This window comes from Strix aluco, chromosome 2 (genome assembly GCF_031877795.1).
Source record: "Strix aluco isolate bStrAlu1 chromosome 2, bStrAlu1.hap1, whole genome shotgun sequence".
NCBI lineage: Eukaryota > Metazoa > Chordata > Aves > Strigiformes > Strigidae > Strix > Strix aluco.
The window spans coordinates 114,486,896-114,503,104 of record NC_133932.1 but is presented as its reverse complement, the minus strand read 5'-3'; the positions used below and the strand labels follow the sequence as shown (position 1 = coordinate 114,503,104).

At 45.1% G+C, this 16,209-nt stretch overlaps 1 protein-coding gene across 6 annotated transcripts in view; it reads right to left on the bottom strand.

Annotated features, from left to right (window-relative positions):
- Positions 1–6,602, bottom strand: part of SLC7A1 (solute carrier family 7 member 1) — a 47,869-nt gene extending 41,267 nt beyond the window's left edge. For 3 of the 6 annotated variants that reach the window (XR_012622092.1, XM_074815901.1, XM_074815908.1), the window contains exon 1: positions 6,403–6,602. The gene's annotated coding sequence lies outside the window, so the exon portion shown is untranslated. Of the gene's footprint in view, positions 1–1,487; positions 1,627–5,137; positions 5,561–6,402 lie in introns of those variants that run through there. The other 3 variants (XM_074815905.1, XM_074815904.1, XM_074815903.1) reach the window with 3 other exon arrangements.
- Positions 6,603–16,209: the final 9,607 nt, after the last annotated feature.

The window sequence follows — 16,209 nt, the reverse complement described above, 5'->3', positions numbered from 1 at the left end:
ATCTCACAGAAATTCTCACTTCCAAAATTCCAACAACCACCTACTGTTTTTCTCCTCCAAGATGTGGCACCTCCACCCTAATCCATCATTCCGCTGCTGACTTCTGGGTGTTGCACTTTCTTCTTGCTCATGGTGCCAGAACATTTTGTTCCTTTCTTCCAGCAGACTGCACAGCCAGAAAGGTCCTCCCTAATGCACCTGTGGTCAGCATGGCAGATACACAACAGTACGGCACCTTTGCACTTCAAACCTGTATCAGCCAAGTTCGGGTAGCAATTGGAAGACAGACTTTTAAATACTGGTTTTGATCACTTCCTTTCCATACAGTATCCACGTGCCTTTACTCAATGTGTTGCTAAAACAGTGCTGGGCAAGTTAGTCAGGTCCTCAACCACATGACCCCTTTTTTTCCCCTACAGTGACAATTACATTATACAGTCATTGTTGAAATCTCTTAATAAGCACATGATTCTTATTGCAAATAACTTGCAAAAAAACCTTCTGTTGCTGCTCTAGGTAAAGCCAAAAAAGCAAATGGGTTGATTTTGCTGTATTTTTCTTAATGGCCTGCTCTCAGCTTTAGGAAGCTATAAGCACACAAACCAGTCTGATACTCAGACTGTCACTGCAAAGTGAGACAAAGAATAAAAATCTTCACAACACGTATGTTACAGGTCATGGTTTTGTGAACTTTTTGGAAGGAAGAAAACACATAGCACAGCATACAGCAGCATCCCTTGCTTAGGAATTCTCACATGGGTCATCAAACAGCTGTTAGGCAGTTGTGCAACCCTGAGTGGAGTTTAAGCAGCAACCTAAGGATGAAAGACTATATTCTAGTTACCTAAGGAAACTAACCCCCTCTGGAATATTTTCTAAAGATACATCCCATTATTTACTTTGCTAGCTGAAAGGGCTTTATAAAAGAGTCAATGTAACAAAATAACCCAGTGCTACAAACTCAACAATGCAGTTTTTCCAACTAGCTCATTTTAAGAATCTTTCACCCGATGAAGGCAAGCTCTTCTTCAACCTAAGGGAACAGTTCATTTATCAAATCACACTAATTTCTTGCACAGTAAGTTTACACCTGCCACATATACATCTGAATAAACCTCCCACATCAGCATTTCCAAATGAAACTACTACTAGCATTATCAGTGGTTTGACTTTGTTATGGTTTATAGCTTGTACTTTTTTTTTTCCTCCTTTCTTATTTTGCAGGATTTGTTTTGCTTACCGACTCCAGATTTCACAGGAGGGTCTTCTGTTCCCCTGCTATCCACAAGAGTTACACCACCTCCCAACCCCACTGCAGAGGCAGTTGGGGAAAGCAGATCCTTTGGAAGCAAGCTCTCCCAAGCTCTGACCTCAGCATGCTTTCCCCATAAAATTAAAAGGTAATTTTGCATGGTATTTCTTTCATAGCAATAGAAAGTGGCACTGTACCACACCCCACAAATATTCCACAGCCAAAGCAAACTCACCTTTGGTTTAATCAAACCACTGAATTGATGTGGTCCACTGCAGACATGCAGAGCAGCACCGTATCAGTGTAGCCACCAGTTTTCTTATGGCTCCAAGTGCACCAGCTGCAGAAGTAAATGTCCCCAGATGCTTGATACCACCAGTGCCTTCTACCTCTCAGACATCATCATCCTCTCTGCTCCATGCACTGAGCTATCTATGCAGCATCCCAGATCATTCACTCAAACACTGCCAACTCGAGTTAGCAAATATCTTCTAGAGACATACCATACTATTTCCTTTGCTGAAACTTCCAAGACATAACCCGAGTTAGCAAAGACCTACCACTGAAGCAGCCTGTGCTACCCAGACTCATGTGAGCTGAAACAAGTCACAGGAGAGCTCTCTCAAGCATATCAGCGAGAAAACTGAAGCAGTAATTGCCTCTGCCGCTGGGATGCCAGAAAGCAGCCGCCAGCAGCAAACTTCTCAGTAGGCACAACTGCAGCCAGAGATGATGTGCGTCCACCCTACAAGTCAGCTCTTCCCGCCTATATTAAAACACCCAGCAATGTAAGACAGTCAGGCTCACACCCAGCCAGGAATAACATGGGTCACAGCACACACGGCTATTTATTTTGAGAACACCTCATTTGATGGAACAGGTTCCAGGAATAAATAAATCATCTAGTAGAGGGGATTTTAACCATCTGCCTGAATCAGTACCAGGGACAAACCCCAGTTAAATAAAAAGCTCATTGTTCAATTATTTTATTTTTTAGAACTTCAGAGTGGCTTATAGTAAACTTTCAGAAGTGGATGACTGTCAAATAGCCACTAAATTTCAAGAAAAGCATAGCCTGCTCAGTAAATAAGACAGTAATTAATTGCAAATCCTCAAAAACAGGATACTAACTAAAATCGTCATCCTTGTAATTTAAATATTAAATGGGCGAATAACATTTACAAGGAAGGATACAAACAGATGACAAAGATGAGGAAAATGAGTCAAGAGTGAATTGAGAAATCTGTACGGCTCAGAAAATACAGCTGGGTTCTTTGTCTGGAAGTCTGGTGAAAGGGAACCCAAGAGTTATTCCTCATCTCAGAAAAAGGCAGGAGAAAGAGGTGTAAGAAAATATGAAGCTAAGTACTACCATTAAGTAGACACTAATAAATTTAGTATTTTGGTAAATACAGCAATGACATGGATTTCTCAGAAAAGGGGTCAAGACATGGCATGGCAGGCACTAAGGAAGAGGTTAGATTAACAGGAAAATTTCATGAGGGATCCTGCTCAGCAAAGAAGGCGGTAGCACATTTTTTCCAATAGCAGTTACTGCAACTCCTGAACACACAAAAGCTGTACCTCTATGAAAATAAAGTTTTCTGCACTGTTCCCCACTTGAGTAAAAAAACCACAGAACTAAAAAGTGTACCTGGAACCAAAAATCTCACAGTATTTTATTTTGGAAACTCTGAAATAAGGCACTTCTGTATCAGATACCATTCACAGGATTTATGACCTTGATGTAGATAGACCTTGGTGGTCTCCAGCGGAGTCAGGGTCCCTCGCAAGGGCAGCAGCTGCTGACCCACCATCGAGGGATGACAGCTCTGGCCAGTGCTGCCAGGGCGAGCAGGGTCCCAAGGTTTCTACAAACTGCAGCAGTAAGGTGGGAGCCCCAGCTCCTGATCTCCAACACACCCAAACTGCCCAGGAACCACAGGCAGTGGTCAGGAACCCTGCAGCCGGTACGTAGTCACAGGGTAGGTGTTAGCCTCTATGTTTTGTTTGACCAACAGCTATGCCTTCTTTATTTATAGGTTTATATACCCAGGGATATTGCAGCAACAGCACTATGGAGGGAGTGCTCAGATGCCAGAACAAATCCACCCATAGTGCAAACAGCCACAGACCCTTCCTAAAGTTACTGAGGAATCCGGGAACCTCACAAGTTCATTGAGATAAGCACTTAGACATTTACAGTGCAGACTTTTACATCCGAGCTAATCCCCCAATGACTCCTTTTATAGTCAGTGGGAAGCAGCTTTCAGGTCACAACTTGGCTGCTTCAGCATATTGGGCCGACATGAATCACATCCCAGGAACATTCACCTGGCTATCCTGGACATAGATGACTACATTTGGCCAGATGAATGCTACCTTCAACACCATTCAGCACATCACAGATCTGCAAGGATTTGGGCACTAGGATAATAAAGGATGAGGATATACCAGGCAATGGAAAAAAATCCCAATATACTGCCAAACACAGTGATGTATGAGGATCCACCCTGGGTTACTAACTCTGGGTCAGTATTGACTGGAGTTGACTACAACGAACTCTGCCCAGAACTGCTGAACTAGTTCTCCACACCACCCAGCCTCCTGGTTCTTCTGGTCAACACCACTAGTTTCTACACATACTTGGTTAAGTCAGTGGGACTTCTTAGCTCATCCTTCACGAGAGGCAAAGAGGCTCTGCCACATACCCGTCTGCCCTTTGGCATCACAGTGGTTCAGGCAATAAACTTCACCAGGACCAAGCCAGCATCCACTGAACACGTCCCACACTGCATGCAGTTGAGCTTCTGGCATCACAGACACAGACCAAGAGAAGATAATTAAAGTCACCACTTTGTTTTTTATTCTCTGAAAGCTGGGATACAACTGGAAGCGGTATTTTTGAAAGGCCACTGAAGCCTCATTAACCTGTCATAGTGGATCACGGGCAAGGAACTTGATAGATCAAGGCTGAACAAAAAGTAGTGGAGGCAGTAATTGCAACAAGATCCCTGCTCTCCTTCACCCAAGCCATATTCCTGTCTTCTTTCCCATCTGAGACTAAACACCAACCACCAGACCATCAACTGCGCTCAGTGCCAGCTAGACTGGCACACACCAACCCTCACTCATGCTGTCACACAACCTAAAGCAGAGACACAGAGCTCAGGCACAACACTGTATGGGGGTGAATCCTACCTGAAATCTGGCAGTAAACAGGAAAAAGGAGAAAGGAAAAAAAAGAAAAGGGAGTGACAAAGGTTTCAACAAAAATACAACTGAGCTGGTTACTCCAATAACTGGTTAGAGAAAGGGTTACGGGTTCCCTCTTTTGTTTAAGCTAATTCCTTCTGTACAGAAAATCCTCTCTCCACGTGGAGTCAAAACCATATCGCATATGTGCGATCACACGTCTCGCCCACACTCACAACTGAATTGCCTGAATTAGAAGCCTAGCTGGCTTCAGGTTTCCGTTACAGCCCACCCAAAACAAGGAGTGCCTTCTGAACACATCTTCTCACTGATAAGCACAAGCCTACAAGCAGCAAGGCTCAAAACTTTATACATCCCAGCAAACCAGCACAAACTGGGGACTAAACACCCAGTCATTCTCGCGCTCAGGAAATGGGTTTATTTGACTATCTAAAGCATGCATGCTGCAGAGCACAGTCAAGGTCTGTCCCCTTCAGATCACTCAAAATACAAGATACTCAGAATATTTGAAAGTAAAATAACTTCCGAGGGCTGTGGCAATCTACAAGCTTGCTCCATTTTTGTGCCAGGCTCGGCATTTGAAGCTATGCAGCCTGTGCAATTACACGGAAATTCCTTCTAAAAGGCATTTTAGCTGACTGCTGAAGGCAACAGAAGTCCACAGCGTACCTGATCAGAAAGGTAAGTTCTGCCTCTTCTCTCCAAGCCTCCACTGTATTTGCTTCTGACGGAGACAGCAGAGACAGACAAGTGTCACTGAGTAACTAGTAGCTTCAAGAGGCAGAGGCTGTCCCACCGTGGAGGGTCCCACCTGGCACCCACACACGTGACCATGTCTTCCCCACTTGACCTCACAGCTCAGCAGAGCCCACAGAAGCAGGCAGTCCACTGGTTCACCTGGTGTTGGACACCACCATGAAGTTGTTGCTCAAGCACAAAGTTAACCGTCGGAAATGACCATTGTGTGCCACACACAGGTGGCAAAACCACCTCCCTCTTGAGGTTTTTTTAGTGGGTTTTCCCCCCTCTTCCACCCTGTCTGCCACAAACATTCACACATACGTATGCAAAAGAGAAATCCATCTGTCAGTCAGGCGAGCTGCCTGTAAAATGCTGACAAAATGGAAACAAGTCCCTGTCCTCGTCACAGGAACAGGTTCGGGAACAGCAGACAGCAGCAACTTGCAGGATACGGGGCTGACTCCAGTGCTGCGAACAATACCAGCATTTTCAGTAAATTCTCAGCCTCTTTTGCAGTTTGAAAGAGAAAGCAAAGAGACAGCATGGCAGTCACTCAGGAGCTATCCTGGGCATGGGAAGACCATCAGGAAAACAGCCCAGGGTTTCCCCTTGACACCTGGGCCTTCACCTCCCAGCAAAGCACGCTCTCTCGTGTTGCAAAGCAAAGATAAGCAAGAAAACGGTTATCTGGGAAACATGCATGCACTGATATGAATTTCCCAACCCTGCCCCGGCTCGTTGCTTGCTCTGGAAGAGGGAAAGCATGGCTGGAGGTGGCAATGCCCACCTCCGCTGGCACAGGGGCACACGCTCCGGGAGCCGATGATGGCAGGTCCTAAACCCACACCGAGCAAAGGCCCTTCCCGCTGGGCGGACGGCCCCGGCATTTTGGGGGATCCCACCCTCAGCAGAGGGGCTGGAGAGAGGCAAGGGGGAGGCGAGGGATAGCTCCCACCAGCGCTCGGGGAGGGACCTGCCGGAGACGGCGCGCGCAAAGAAGCCACGGAGAGAAAATAGAGGTTTTGGCGAGAGAGGGAGACGGTCCGGCCCCGGGAGCCCTCCGCGCCGCGCCGGCTGCATCATGCAAAATGGATGCCCCGCGTGGGGCGGCGGCGACCACCGCCCGGCCGGTCCGGTCCGACCCGACCCAGCCCGGCCCGGCCCAGCCCAGCCCCGCCCGGCCCCGCACTCACCCGCGCCGCGCCGAGGGGCAGCCCGGCGCCGGCGGGCTCAGGCGGGAGGCGAGGCGGCGCCGCGGGCCACGGCAGCCCCCCGCTCCCCGCCGCCGCGTTACACCTCCAGCACGGGCCGCCCGGCCCCGTCTCCACTGCACAAATGAATGGGGAGGCGGGAGGCGGGCGGAGGCCGGGATCCTTCCGCCGCAGCCCCGCGGGCCGCGCTGGCTGTCGGTAACGGCGGGCGTGCGGGGGGACGGGCCACGGGATGCCGGCAGCTCCCGGGGGGAAGGCATCAGCGGGCTGAGCTGGGAGGGGACATCGGGAACAGCCCGATGTAAGCACGGAACCGGAGAACGGCGCGGTTGGGCATGGCCACGTGTGGCCGGGGAACGCGGAGCAAGAAGGGGCTTGTTCCTCAAGGCAGGTTACAGGCAAACAGTTCAGACCATTTATTCAGCACGGACTGAAAACCTGCATAATTTTTCCCCTCCAGACTCTGTGGGAGTGAGAACGGAGGGGCTTGGTTGCCCTGCACCGTCCATTCAGTCATGCTGGTCACCGTGCTCTGACAGCGGGTGAGCTGCCGCAGAACATGGCTGACCCAGCGATGCGGCTGGAACGGGGGCAGGAGGGAAAGGTGGACTCCGCTGGACTCGGATTAGGCTTTTCACATCGCCTCCCATGAAGCACCATGTCCCCAACCAAGGAAACACGCTGTTGAAGTTGTCATGGCTGCTCCCAGAACTGGGGAAAACAGCCAAAAAGAGCTGTAGATGTTGGAAGGAGAACAGCACGGGTTCTGCGCCACGCTTGGTTCAATCACATTTCCGTTACCATTGATTGGGTCCATGGTGAGACCACTGCGGGAAAAGTTTTAAGTGTGCTGCAGGATGGAACAGCATATGAACATGAATCTTGAAGAAACTATCCAAAATAAAGTGGAATTCTGGAAAGGTGTAGAGTGATAGTTTAGGAGTGAAAACCAAATAAGCAGTGGGGAACAGCTGGCCAAGCAGCCAATTAGAAAAAGGTCAGGACATTACAGTGGATCCCAAAAGTCATGTGAGACTACTGCATGGTACTAATGGTACTAATGAAAAAAACAGACACCCAGAACAACTATCTTTTTTGTAGAGCATCTTAATGGAAACATATGTAGGATGTAGAAAGTAATTAAGGAAGCTGTAATCAATAGTGCTGAAACCTCAGCTGGAGTACTGTGCTTATTTTGACCATATTTAACCATAAAGAAATATACCTACTTGGGGGGAAAAGGGCTGCTGAGAAACACATGCATTAGTGAAAAGCTGAAGGAATTGTTTTTCTTTTCCAGAACAAAGGCAGAACAGTAGAACGGTCCTTCAGTGAATAAGCAGGCAAAAGTATAAACAACAAAGAAATAATTTTATGTCAATTATGACCGCACCACGCTCATTAATGATTACCCACTGGAAAGGCTGGAGGACATTTTGGGATGTGCATTCAGGGAAAACCTTCAAATGATGTTTCACTGCCATGTTTCTTCAACAGCTGCTCCACAGGAGATGAACAGCTATACCTGTCATGCTGCAGTCTGCTTCTGTCTGTCACTACCATAGCGCCCTGGTTCATCTCCTGTGCTTATTAATAGATGTGGTTGCATAAATAAGGGGAGTGGTGGTCTGAGATTATGGATCCTAAAATTGTTCAGGAAAAAGAAAACCTCTTTTATGCCAAGCTGAGGTACTCAAGAACACCAGGTACAAATTAACAGGCAAAAAACAACCAAACAATTGTTCTGGGATTTCTCTTCTTTTTGCTAGAATTAAGAAATCCTGTATTTAAAAATCATTTGTTGCACTTCAATCATTCATTGCTTTTTTATTAAGCAGCTGGTCAGCCTATCCTAATTCATTTTAATCTGTGGAACCCGGAATGGCATTATTCCCTGTGTTCTCTGCTATCCTGGACCTTGTTGCTGTGATCATCCGGGTGAGCAAATGGCCAGCCAAAGGCCCTGGCACAGAGTGGTCATATTTCACTGCATTTAGGCATCCTGGCCTACTTATAGAGGAAGTCCTGTCTGCTGATGGCACTGCAAAGGTAACACCTGAACAAAACTGAGGAGGATCTGAAGCAATGTGCTCAGAACTTGGTGGTGGGAGGTGCCAGGTGGCAGTTTTCATGGTGCACTCTCTGGTTACGTGAACTTTGTGCAATACAAAAGGAATGGATTGAAAGGAAGGGAGGAAAGGAAAGATTATTCATTCTGCAGTTCAGGTTCCTTGGAGAAGATGTGACAACATCAAAGGCTGAGCAAGTGGAATTGTCAACATCCAAGCTAGTTCCCCCAAGCAGACTTCGTAGGCAACAGACAAGGAAAAGCCTAAAAACAGGTCAGCTGAATATCACCCTGGGACTCTCTAGTTTACTCTCCAGCACTAGAGTAAGCTTGCAGCAGTGAACTTAGATGCTGATATCTGTATTACAGACATCCACAATTAATTAAAATTAGTCCCATTCCAGAACTCCTTTCCAGAGTTCACTCCTGCAGCTCATCATTTTTCTAGCATTAGCTCTAAGACTGAGATTTCTCACAGAGGGCCACCATGAAATAAAACAAGCTACATGAATGAAATACCACTGCTGATTGCTCCAGTACCACCTGCTACTGTTTAAATGAGAGGTGATATTATCATTGCCTTCAGTATTTTTGTTGTGTACAACTTAAGTTCATCCAGGCTATGCTGGGGAGCAGATTAAAAACCCTGAGGGACATGTGGATACAGTGACAGTCATAGATATTAGAGATCCATCTCCCCTAACCTTAGGCATCTACGGTACAGATATCTCCATGAGCACATCATAATAGCTTCTCTTATAATCAGTGCACAAAAGCAGGCATTTGTGGAGCACAACTCATAAATCTTAAGAATGGTTGCCTGGACCACACCAGTAGTTCATCTAGACCAATGTGCTGTTCCAGAGAACAGTCCAAGTAGATCTGTGGGAAAACTATGATTAAGCAAACACATGAAGACACTTCCTTAGAACACTCTCTTGATCTTCAGCAATTTGCAACTGAGACATAAATGGTATCCTTGCATGTAGTAGCCGTTGATGTCCTTCATTTTCCATTAAATTCTCCAGATTCCCCCGATCTCATGCAAAATGTTAGCATTTACAACATCCTGTGACATGAAATTCCACTGCTTTACTACATGTAGCTTCAAATACTACACCATTTTGTTTCTTTTGAACCTGCTACTTGCTAGCTTTCTTGCACTGGAGAAGACAGTGAACAATTGATCCCTACTTCTATCTCTGTTTTGTGTGCTTTTATATGTCTTTATCAAATATATATTTAACAAGATCTTCCTTTCTAGTCTGGGAAGTCTCAGCCAACTTAGTCATCCTTTCCATGGGAACCACTTCGTGCTTTTGATCATCCTCAGTGCCCTCCCTGAACCTTTTCTTGTCTCATTCTGAGAAAAACGCCTAAAATGCACCACATAAATCATGATCTGGAAAGACCTGGCTGCATCCCAGCCACCTACTGGGAATGGTCCCTGGCCCATACTATCCTCCAAACCATGCCTGTGTATTGTTCAAGACAGTGCTAGTTGCCCCAGGCCAAAACTGTGCCATGGACCCCACGAACAGTGTGACATTGACCCCATCTATACTTCTAAGTTAAAGCTAAGGAATATTCATGGAACTTAATCACCCTTTGGCTAATTTTTTTTAAAAGTCCCATGGCACAGTTTTCATCCATGCCAACTAACAGTGTCCCAAGTAATCCTTAGACACAAGAGGTGTTACCTCAAACCTGTGGCCATTCTCTATTTATATACAACCACCCTGTTTTGGAGGGTATGAGGATTTAATAGTGTGGACATTAATCATTCTGTTCCATAAGCATTTTCTGTTTTGGGCAAGCTTAGTAGTCTAATATAAAGCAGACAATATGACTGCTCATGGAACAGTGCTTAGGGACACGCCCTAGTTCTGTCTAAAGAGCACAGATGTGGCCTAGATGTGTGAAATTAAGTGTAAGATGAATACTGTCTTGTCTACCACAGGACCACAATATCAAAGGCAGTGGGGTGGGCAGACCTACTGTGACTAAGCAGTTGGACATTCCCTGCAGAATTTATCTAGCCAAATGTGAAGATGTGTGTACCAGGGAAAACAGAAAGACTGCAGAGGTGGGTGGGCTTTTCAAAAGCTTTGGCTTCACAAAGGCCAGCCACCACCTCAGTCTGGGCTCTCTCACCGTCATGTGGTTGGGAAATCCCCATGGCTACAGCAACCACCGAATACCTTCCCTTCCATGAGCGCGAGTACACCAGCCAACAGCAGGGTGTCAGAGCAAGGAACTAGGCCCTGCTCTCCAGTAGAAGGCACTACAGCCTCCAAAGTTGCATACGGTGTGTGCCCCAGAGGTAAAACATCAGAGCAAGAGGGGAGAGTCTGGAAGCTGCACCCATTTCCCATGCTTAGGGGCTGAAACAGATCTCTCCTGCTTTTCAAGAGCAGTGTGCCAGGTTGGATTTTCCTTTTTCCAAATTACAGCTAAGTGTCGTAAGAAAGCATTGAGCTAAATGCGTTGGAAGAAAGCATTGGAACAAAGAGACACTGCCTTTCAAAGAGCCAAAATGCTGGTGGTATCTTTACTCTGGGTAAGGTGATCCCTCCCAATTCCCACAGCTTTTGAATCTTACTGGGAGCTGGCAGGTGCTCACTCATAAATGCCTTTTTTGATATGCTCTGGCAGCAGTCCTGCTAGATGCTGCTCAGTTGGCATAAGGTGAGTATTTGTCCACTATGGCAGAAGCCTCTGTCCTGAAGGGTCCACAATGTTGGTTGCAGAGAAGCTACATTGCAGCAGAGAGTCCACGGGCTGGAGGGTGGAATTCCACCCTCGGACCTCCCAGTCCTGTCTGGGGACGTAGGTTGTGTTTGAGAGAAGTGATGCTCAACCTTAGACATTTTAGCCACCCTTACGTTTGTGATTAACAGCGTGTTCACTGATGTATCCTTATGACAGGTAAGGCAAGTATCTAAAGCAGTTTTAAAATGCACCTTATTGCAATATACAGAATAAATCAAATGAAGCCTGATGATCTGTTTATCTGTCTCTTTTCCTTCTCTTCCTTGGTTGTGGGAGTGACTTGCTCCTTTCAAAGTTATTCAGCCTTACAGTAAGGCTGGCAAATAAAATTATTGAAGGATAATTACGAACAGGTATTTCCATTTCAGTGGGAGGATCTTCTTTCCTGCTTTGGCCAGAGTGATACTCTCATGTTTCATCCTTTCTGGTTTATTCCAATTTTTTCTCTGCTTGTGCATTGATTAATTCATTACTAGTCCAGGTACCCAAGAATCAAAGGAGATGCATCAGACAAAACTGATGCAACAAGAGCTGGGCCAAGAGGTCACCTTTGAATCAGACAGTGGATTTTGAAGTCCTCTCAGCCAAATTTTATTCCTGCAATGCTGAAAACAACAAGAGATGTGACTGCCAAGAATGGAGTGGCTCCAGACTTACGACAGTGAAATGGCAAGGAGAAGTGTGCTCTATGTGCTTTCATAATTTTATTATAAATCTAAAGAGACGCCTTGGAATGCACTTGGCCAAAGCCGTGGGAGGTGGTGGTGTAATACAGAGCTTTTTGTACTCATTTACTGCTGATTTTTATCTGAAGCCACCACCCTCAATCCCACCCTTTTCTCTGTAGTCTTTCCTCAAAATAACTGGCGCTAACATCCTGTTACCGCTTTGAGTTGGTCCCATTCTTAACAAAGTTGTTCTTTCACCTGCTAATATGCTTGGGCTAGTTTTTTCATTCATCTTCTCCCTCTTTTTTTTTTTTTTATTTTTCCCGTTAGGATTTAATGGGTGTAGCGGACTTCCTTCACAATCTTGTGTTTATTTGGGGGGAAGCAGGCCATGATTTTATCGGAAATTATTAGTATAATTCATGTGGTTTGTGCTCTCTGAAAGTGCTGGAGATGAAAAAGACTTTTGTACTTTCTGCTCTTGAAAGATCATTGTTTCTGGCAAAGTCATTTAGCATTTTCCAAGCTGTGAAATTATATCACTCACAGGCAAAGCACAGAAAAGGCTACATCCAGGCATGCCAGAGGATACTGAGAAATGCTAAGACAATTTTCTAGGGAAAATCACAGTGTCTATGACATATGTTGTCCTTTTGGCTTTGTACATTTATTAAAAAGTCGAGGAATAGGCTGGATTCAAACTGGACTTTCCAAGTGTTGCAGAACAGGTGGTTTAGTTTTCATTTTAAGTGAATTTCGGTGTTTTTTTTAGTGAAATTTAAATTTCATATTTAAAACCAGTAAAAAATAAATCTTCATAAATAAAGTATTCAAGACCTACAAACCATACCGCTATATAGTCTTACCATAGTTGACCAGTCTTACTGCTGACATCCTATAAATCATGTCACATTTAGCAGATTCATCACGTCTCATATGCACAGCAAGAAACTCCAGCTGATCACCCCCTGGACCCCATTCTTCTGTAGCTGAGCCTGTATGTAGCTCACTTGTTGGCAGGTCAGGACCAGACTTTTTTCCCCCTGCACCAAGTACAGCTGGTTCCTGACAAGCCCATGGGAGAAGCCTCACCCCAGGACCCTCATCACAGTCTGTTGCAGGTCATGCCTTGTGACACTATTCTTTTGTGTGCTGGAGACACGGACACCTGAGAAGGGCCGTGTGACCTCTCCTGGGAACATGTCAGAGTCTTGATTTATGAGTAAGTGGATAAAACATTCATTTTACCACCTGAAGAGACACCTCTGACTCTGCTGAACTCAATGTAAACTACTCTTTTGAGTCGTTTTCAACCTGAATTTCCACCTCAAATTTTATGCTGGGATTTGTCCATTCCATTTGGCCAGGTCTTTGTCCCACTCCTTGTTAGTGGAAACGTCTTCCTCCAGGGTTGGGGAAGAATTAAATCCTATAATATCTTTTCCTAAGCAAACAAGAGCAAATATAATTCCTATGATTTATTCAAAGTTAGGATTCAAGGGGAGCCAAAAGCTGTCAGGTTTTTTTTTTCCCTTGTAAATAATAGTAGGGCCAGTCAAGAAGCATCCCAAAGTTCAACCTCCGAGATAAAACATTTCTCCAGTGAGGGTCAGCCCTAGATTCAAAATTGGTTCAAGTCACCCTCACACAGATCTATGTATCTTCAGTATCTCAAAAAAACCCAAACATTAATGAATGAATTACAGGTGAAAGGAACATTGTAAATATTTGGTCTGTTTCCATATATCTCAAGATCCAAATCAATTTCAGCCCAGAATTATACATAGGAAGAATTATAAATTGTCCAAAACTGTGTTTTAGGATGAACTAAATTATTCAAATTACAGAAGGTCCTTCCAGCTCCAGTTTGCCTCTTCATCTGCAGTGGTACCCTGACAAATTTCTACCGAATTTGGAGAAAAAACAGTGTAATTCCCTTGCTCTCAGCTCACAGGCTACATCCAAGTCCCGGGGTTTTCCCTCTCCCTCTCCACAGGTAAAACTCTCATCTAGGAAACTAGAAGCAGGGGGAAAGGGTGCTTCATGGTTTACAGTATGCATCAGTGTTTACAGCGTGTGTGTGTGTGTGTGTGTGTGTGTGTGTGTGTGTGTGAAGGTGGAAGGTGTTGACTGGGTGTTCTTTGCGTTCCTGGACCAAATGACACTGGTGATTGAGGAATTTTTTTCTCGTGACTGGCAGGGACTGAAGCCAGTGACACATGTGATTTCTTACACTTTTGGTTTCCTGTCTTGTTCCTTGATTGCTGTAACACCTTTTTCTTGTGCCTTGACAAACTCTGGCATGCCCTGCTCATACCTTAGCAAAATGCTGCAAAAATATCCCCCTTCCTAGCCTGGTGTATTGACCTCATGATTCTCTCTTTGCAGCCCTTCACTAGCTCTCTTTGTAACTTGTACCAAACAACATCTGCTCGTCTGTACTGCACAAGGCTTTGCAGGTCCTCATATTCCCTTTAATATTTACAGATTGATTTCTACCTCCCATCCACCACGATGCCACACAACTGTGGCTTAGTCTCTTGGTGCTATAACAATAAAAATAACAAGCACTGTTCCAGCTAGTAAGTCCTTTTCTTCATAGGATGAAGTGAAATCAATAGAACTGAAAGAACCCAGTCAAATCAATAGAACCGTCATCAGAAACTCCAAGCTGTTCACTTTCTGATATCTCCCAACTTTGATCTAAGTATGTTTTATCAACCCAATCTGGTTTTTGGTGCTAAATCCCTTAAAAATATACCACAATAAAACTGAGCCCAGGATGGATCCTGATGGAGCTCCACTGGTAACTCTTCTCCATGTTGGTAGTCTTCTTTCAACACAGTCAAGGTCATCTCCCTTCTCATTAGCCTTACCATCTTTCACCTTCCTTGCTACTTAGTTTATGTACTAACCCTTCTTCATTTCAGCCAGTTTCCAGGATAGCACTGTATTATTTACTTTACTGCAGTCCACCTAGATTAGCTATGCTTCATTTCTCTTGTCTAGAAAGTTACTTGCTTTAATCAGATAGAACAAATGGTCTCCTTCTGAGAACTCACTTGCCTCTGTGTTCCATTTTTCATTTCAATCCATACCTTTGTGTAGCTTTACTTCAAAATATGTCTTAATAGCTTGTGTACTACTAAATCAGAGTCCCATGGCTGCTATGCATCCAGTCATGTGGTACCACCTCTAATTTAAAAAAAACGGTAACAAAAATCTTTACTTCCAGATTGTCAATTACATGCTCACATCTTTTCACAGTTCTGGGATGGAGAAGATCTGCTTTTCAACTAGTGGACATTAAAATCTGTGGTTTCTTTTCTAACAGTTTTACATCATCAGTTGTGCACATCTCTGCTCCCAATAGCAATGGTGATTTGCACTTCTCAATATTCTTGCTGGAAACTTTGGCCATTTAGGACAAAATCTAAAGAAGGACTTGGCAGCCTAACATGCAATTTCAGTTGAGTAAAGGCCTCTGCATTCAGCACAGTGGTGCTAATCCTCTTCCAGACTTAGAGAGGCTCATTAGCTCAGACGCCATCTGATCAAATGACCCTCACCTTCCTGTTAATACTCCGGACCCAGTTAAACCAGGAGCACTTGGAGAACTAACACAAAGTGTGAGCGCTGAGTTCAGATGGTGCTGGCAGGGTTTTTCAAAGCAGCAACTGAACCCCAGGAATCTGCCAATCTCACTGCCCTTGACACAGACCAAGTGCCATGTTGCCTCCTTCTTGCTCTCCTTTTTCACACAGGAATCTTGCACGCCTCTGAATCTAGGGGCTCTGCTTAAATGGGTGGATATAAAGTGCCATGCATCCTGCCATCTAGAGAACTCTCACAGCAAGTCAAACAAGGGTCTAAGATTAGGTTATAGACAAGAAACCTCAAAAAATGCAGAAAATCCCTACCAATTTAAGAAAAAAAACATATATCCAGTCATTGATGGCCCCTGACAGTACATGACTGAGGTCATCCAAGATATCTCTGTAACATGTCAGTCATTTAGATCATCCCAATCTCAGAGGCTAGATTTATGTATGCAAATAACTAAATAAGGTCCTCTCTGGCCTTGAGGGCAAGCTGCACAGCACAGCTTGCATCCACACAGCGAAACCCTCTTCTTCTCCAAAAGAAGTCCATAACAAGGTGGCCACCTCCAAACTGCTCACTGGGAAGAGCAGGCCCATGCTGTCCCATGAACTGGCATTGTCTGGGAGAGGGCTGTCTTGCACAGACCATGCCTGTAGCAGGAACTATTAAACACTGTGG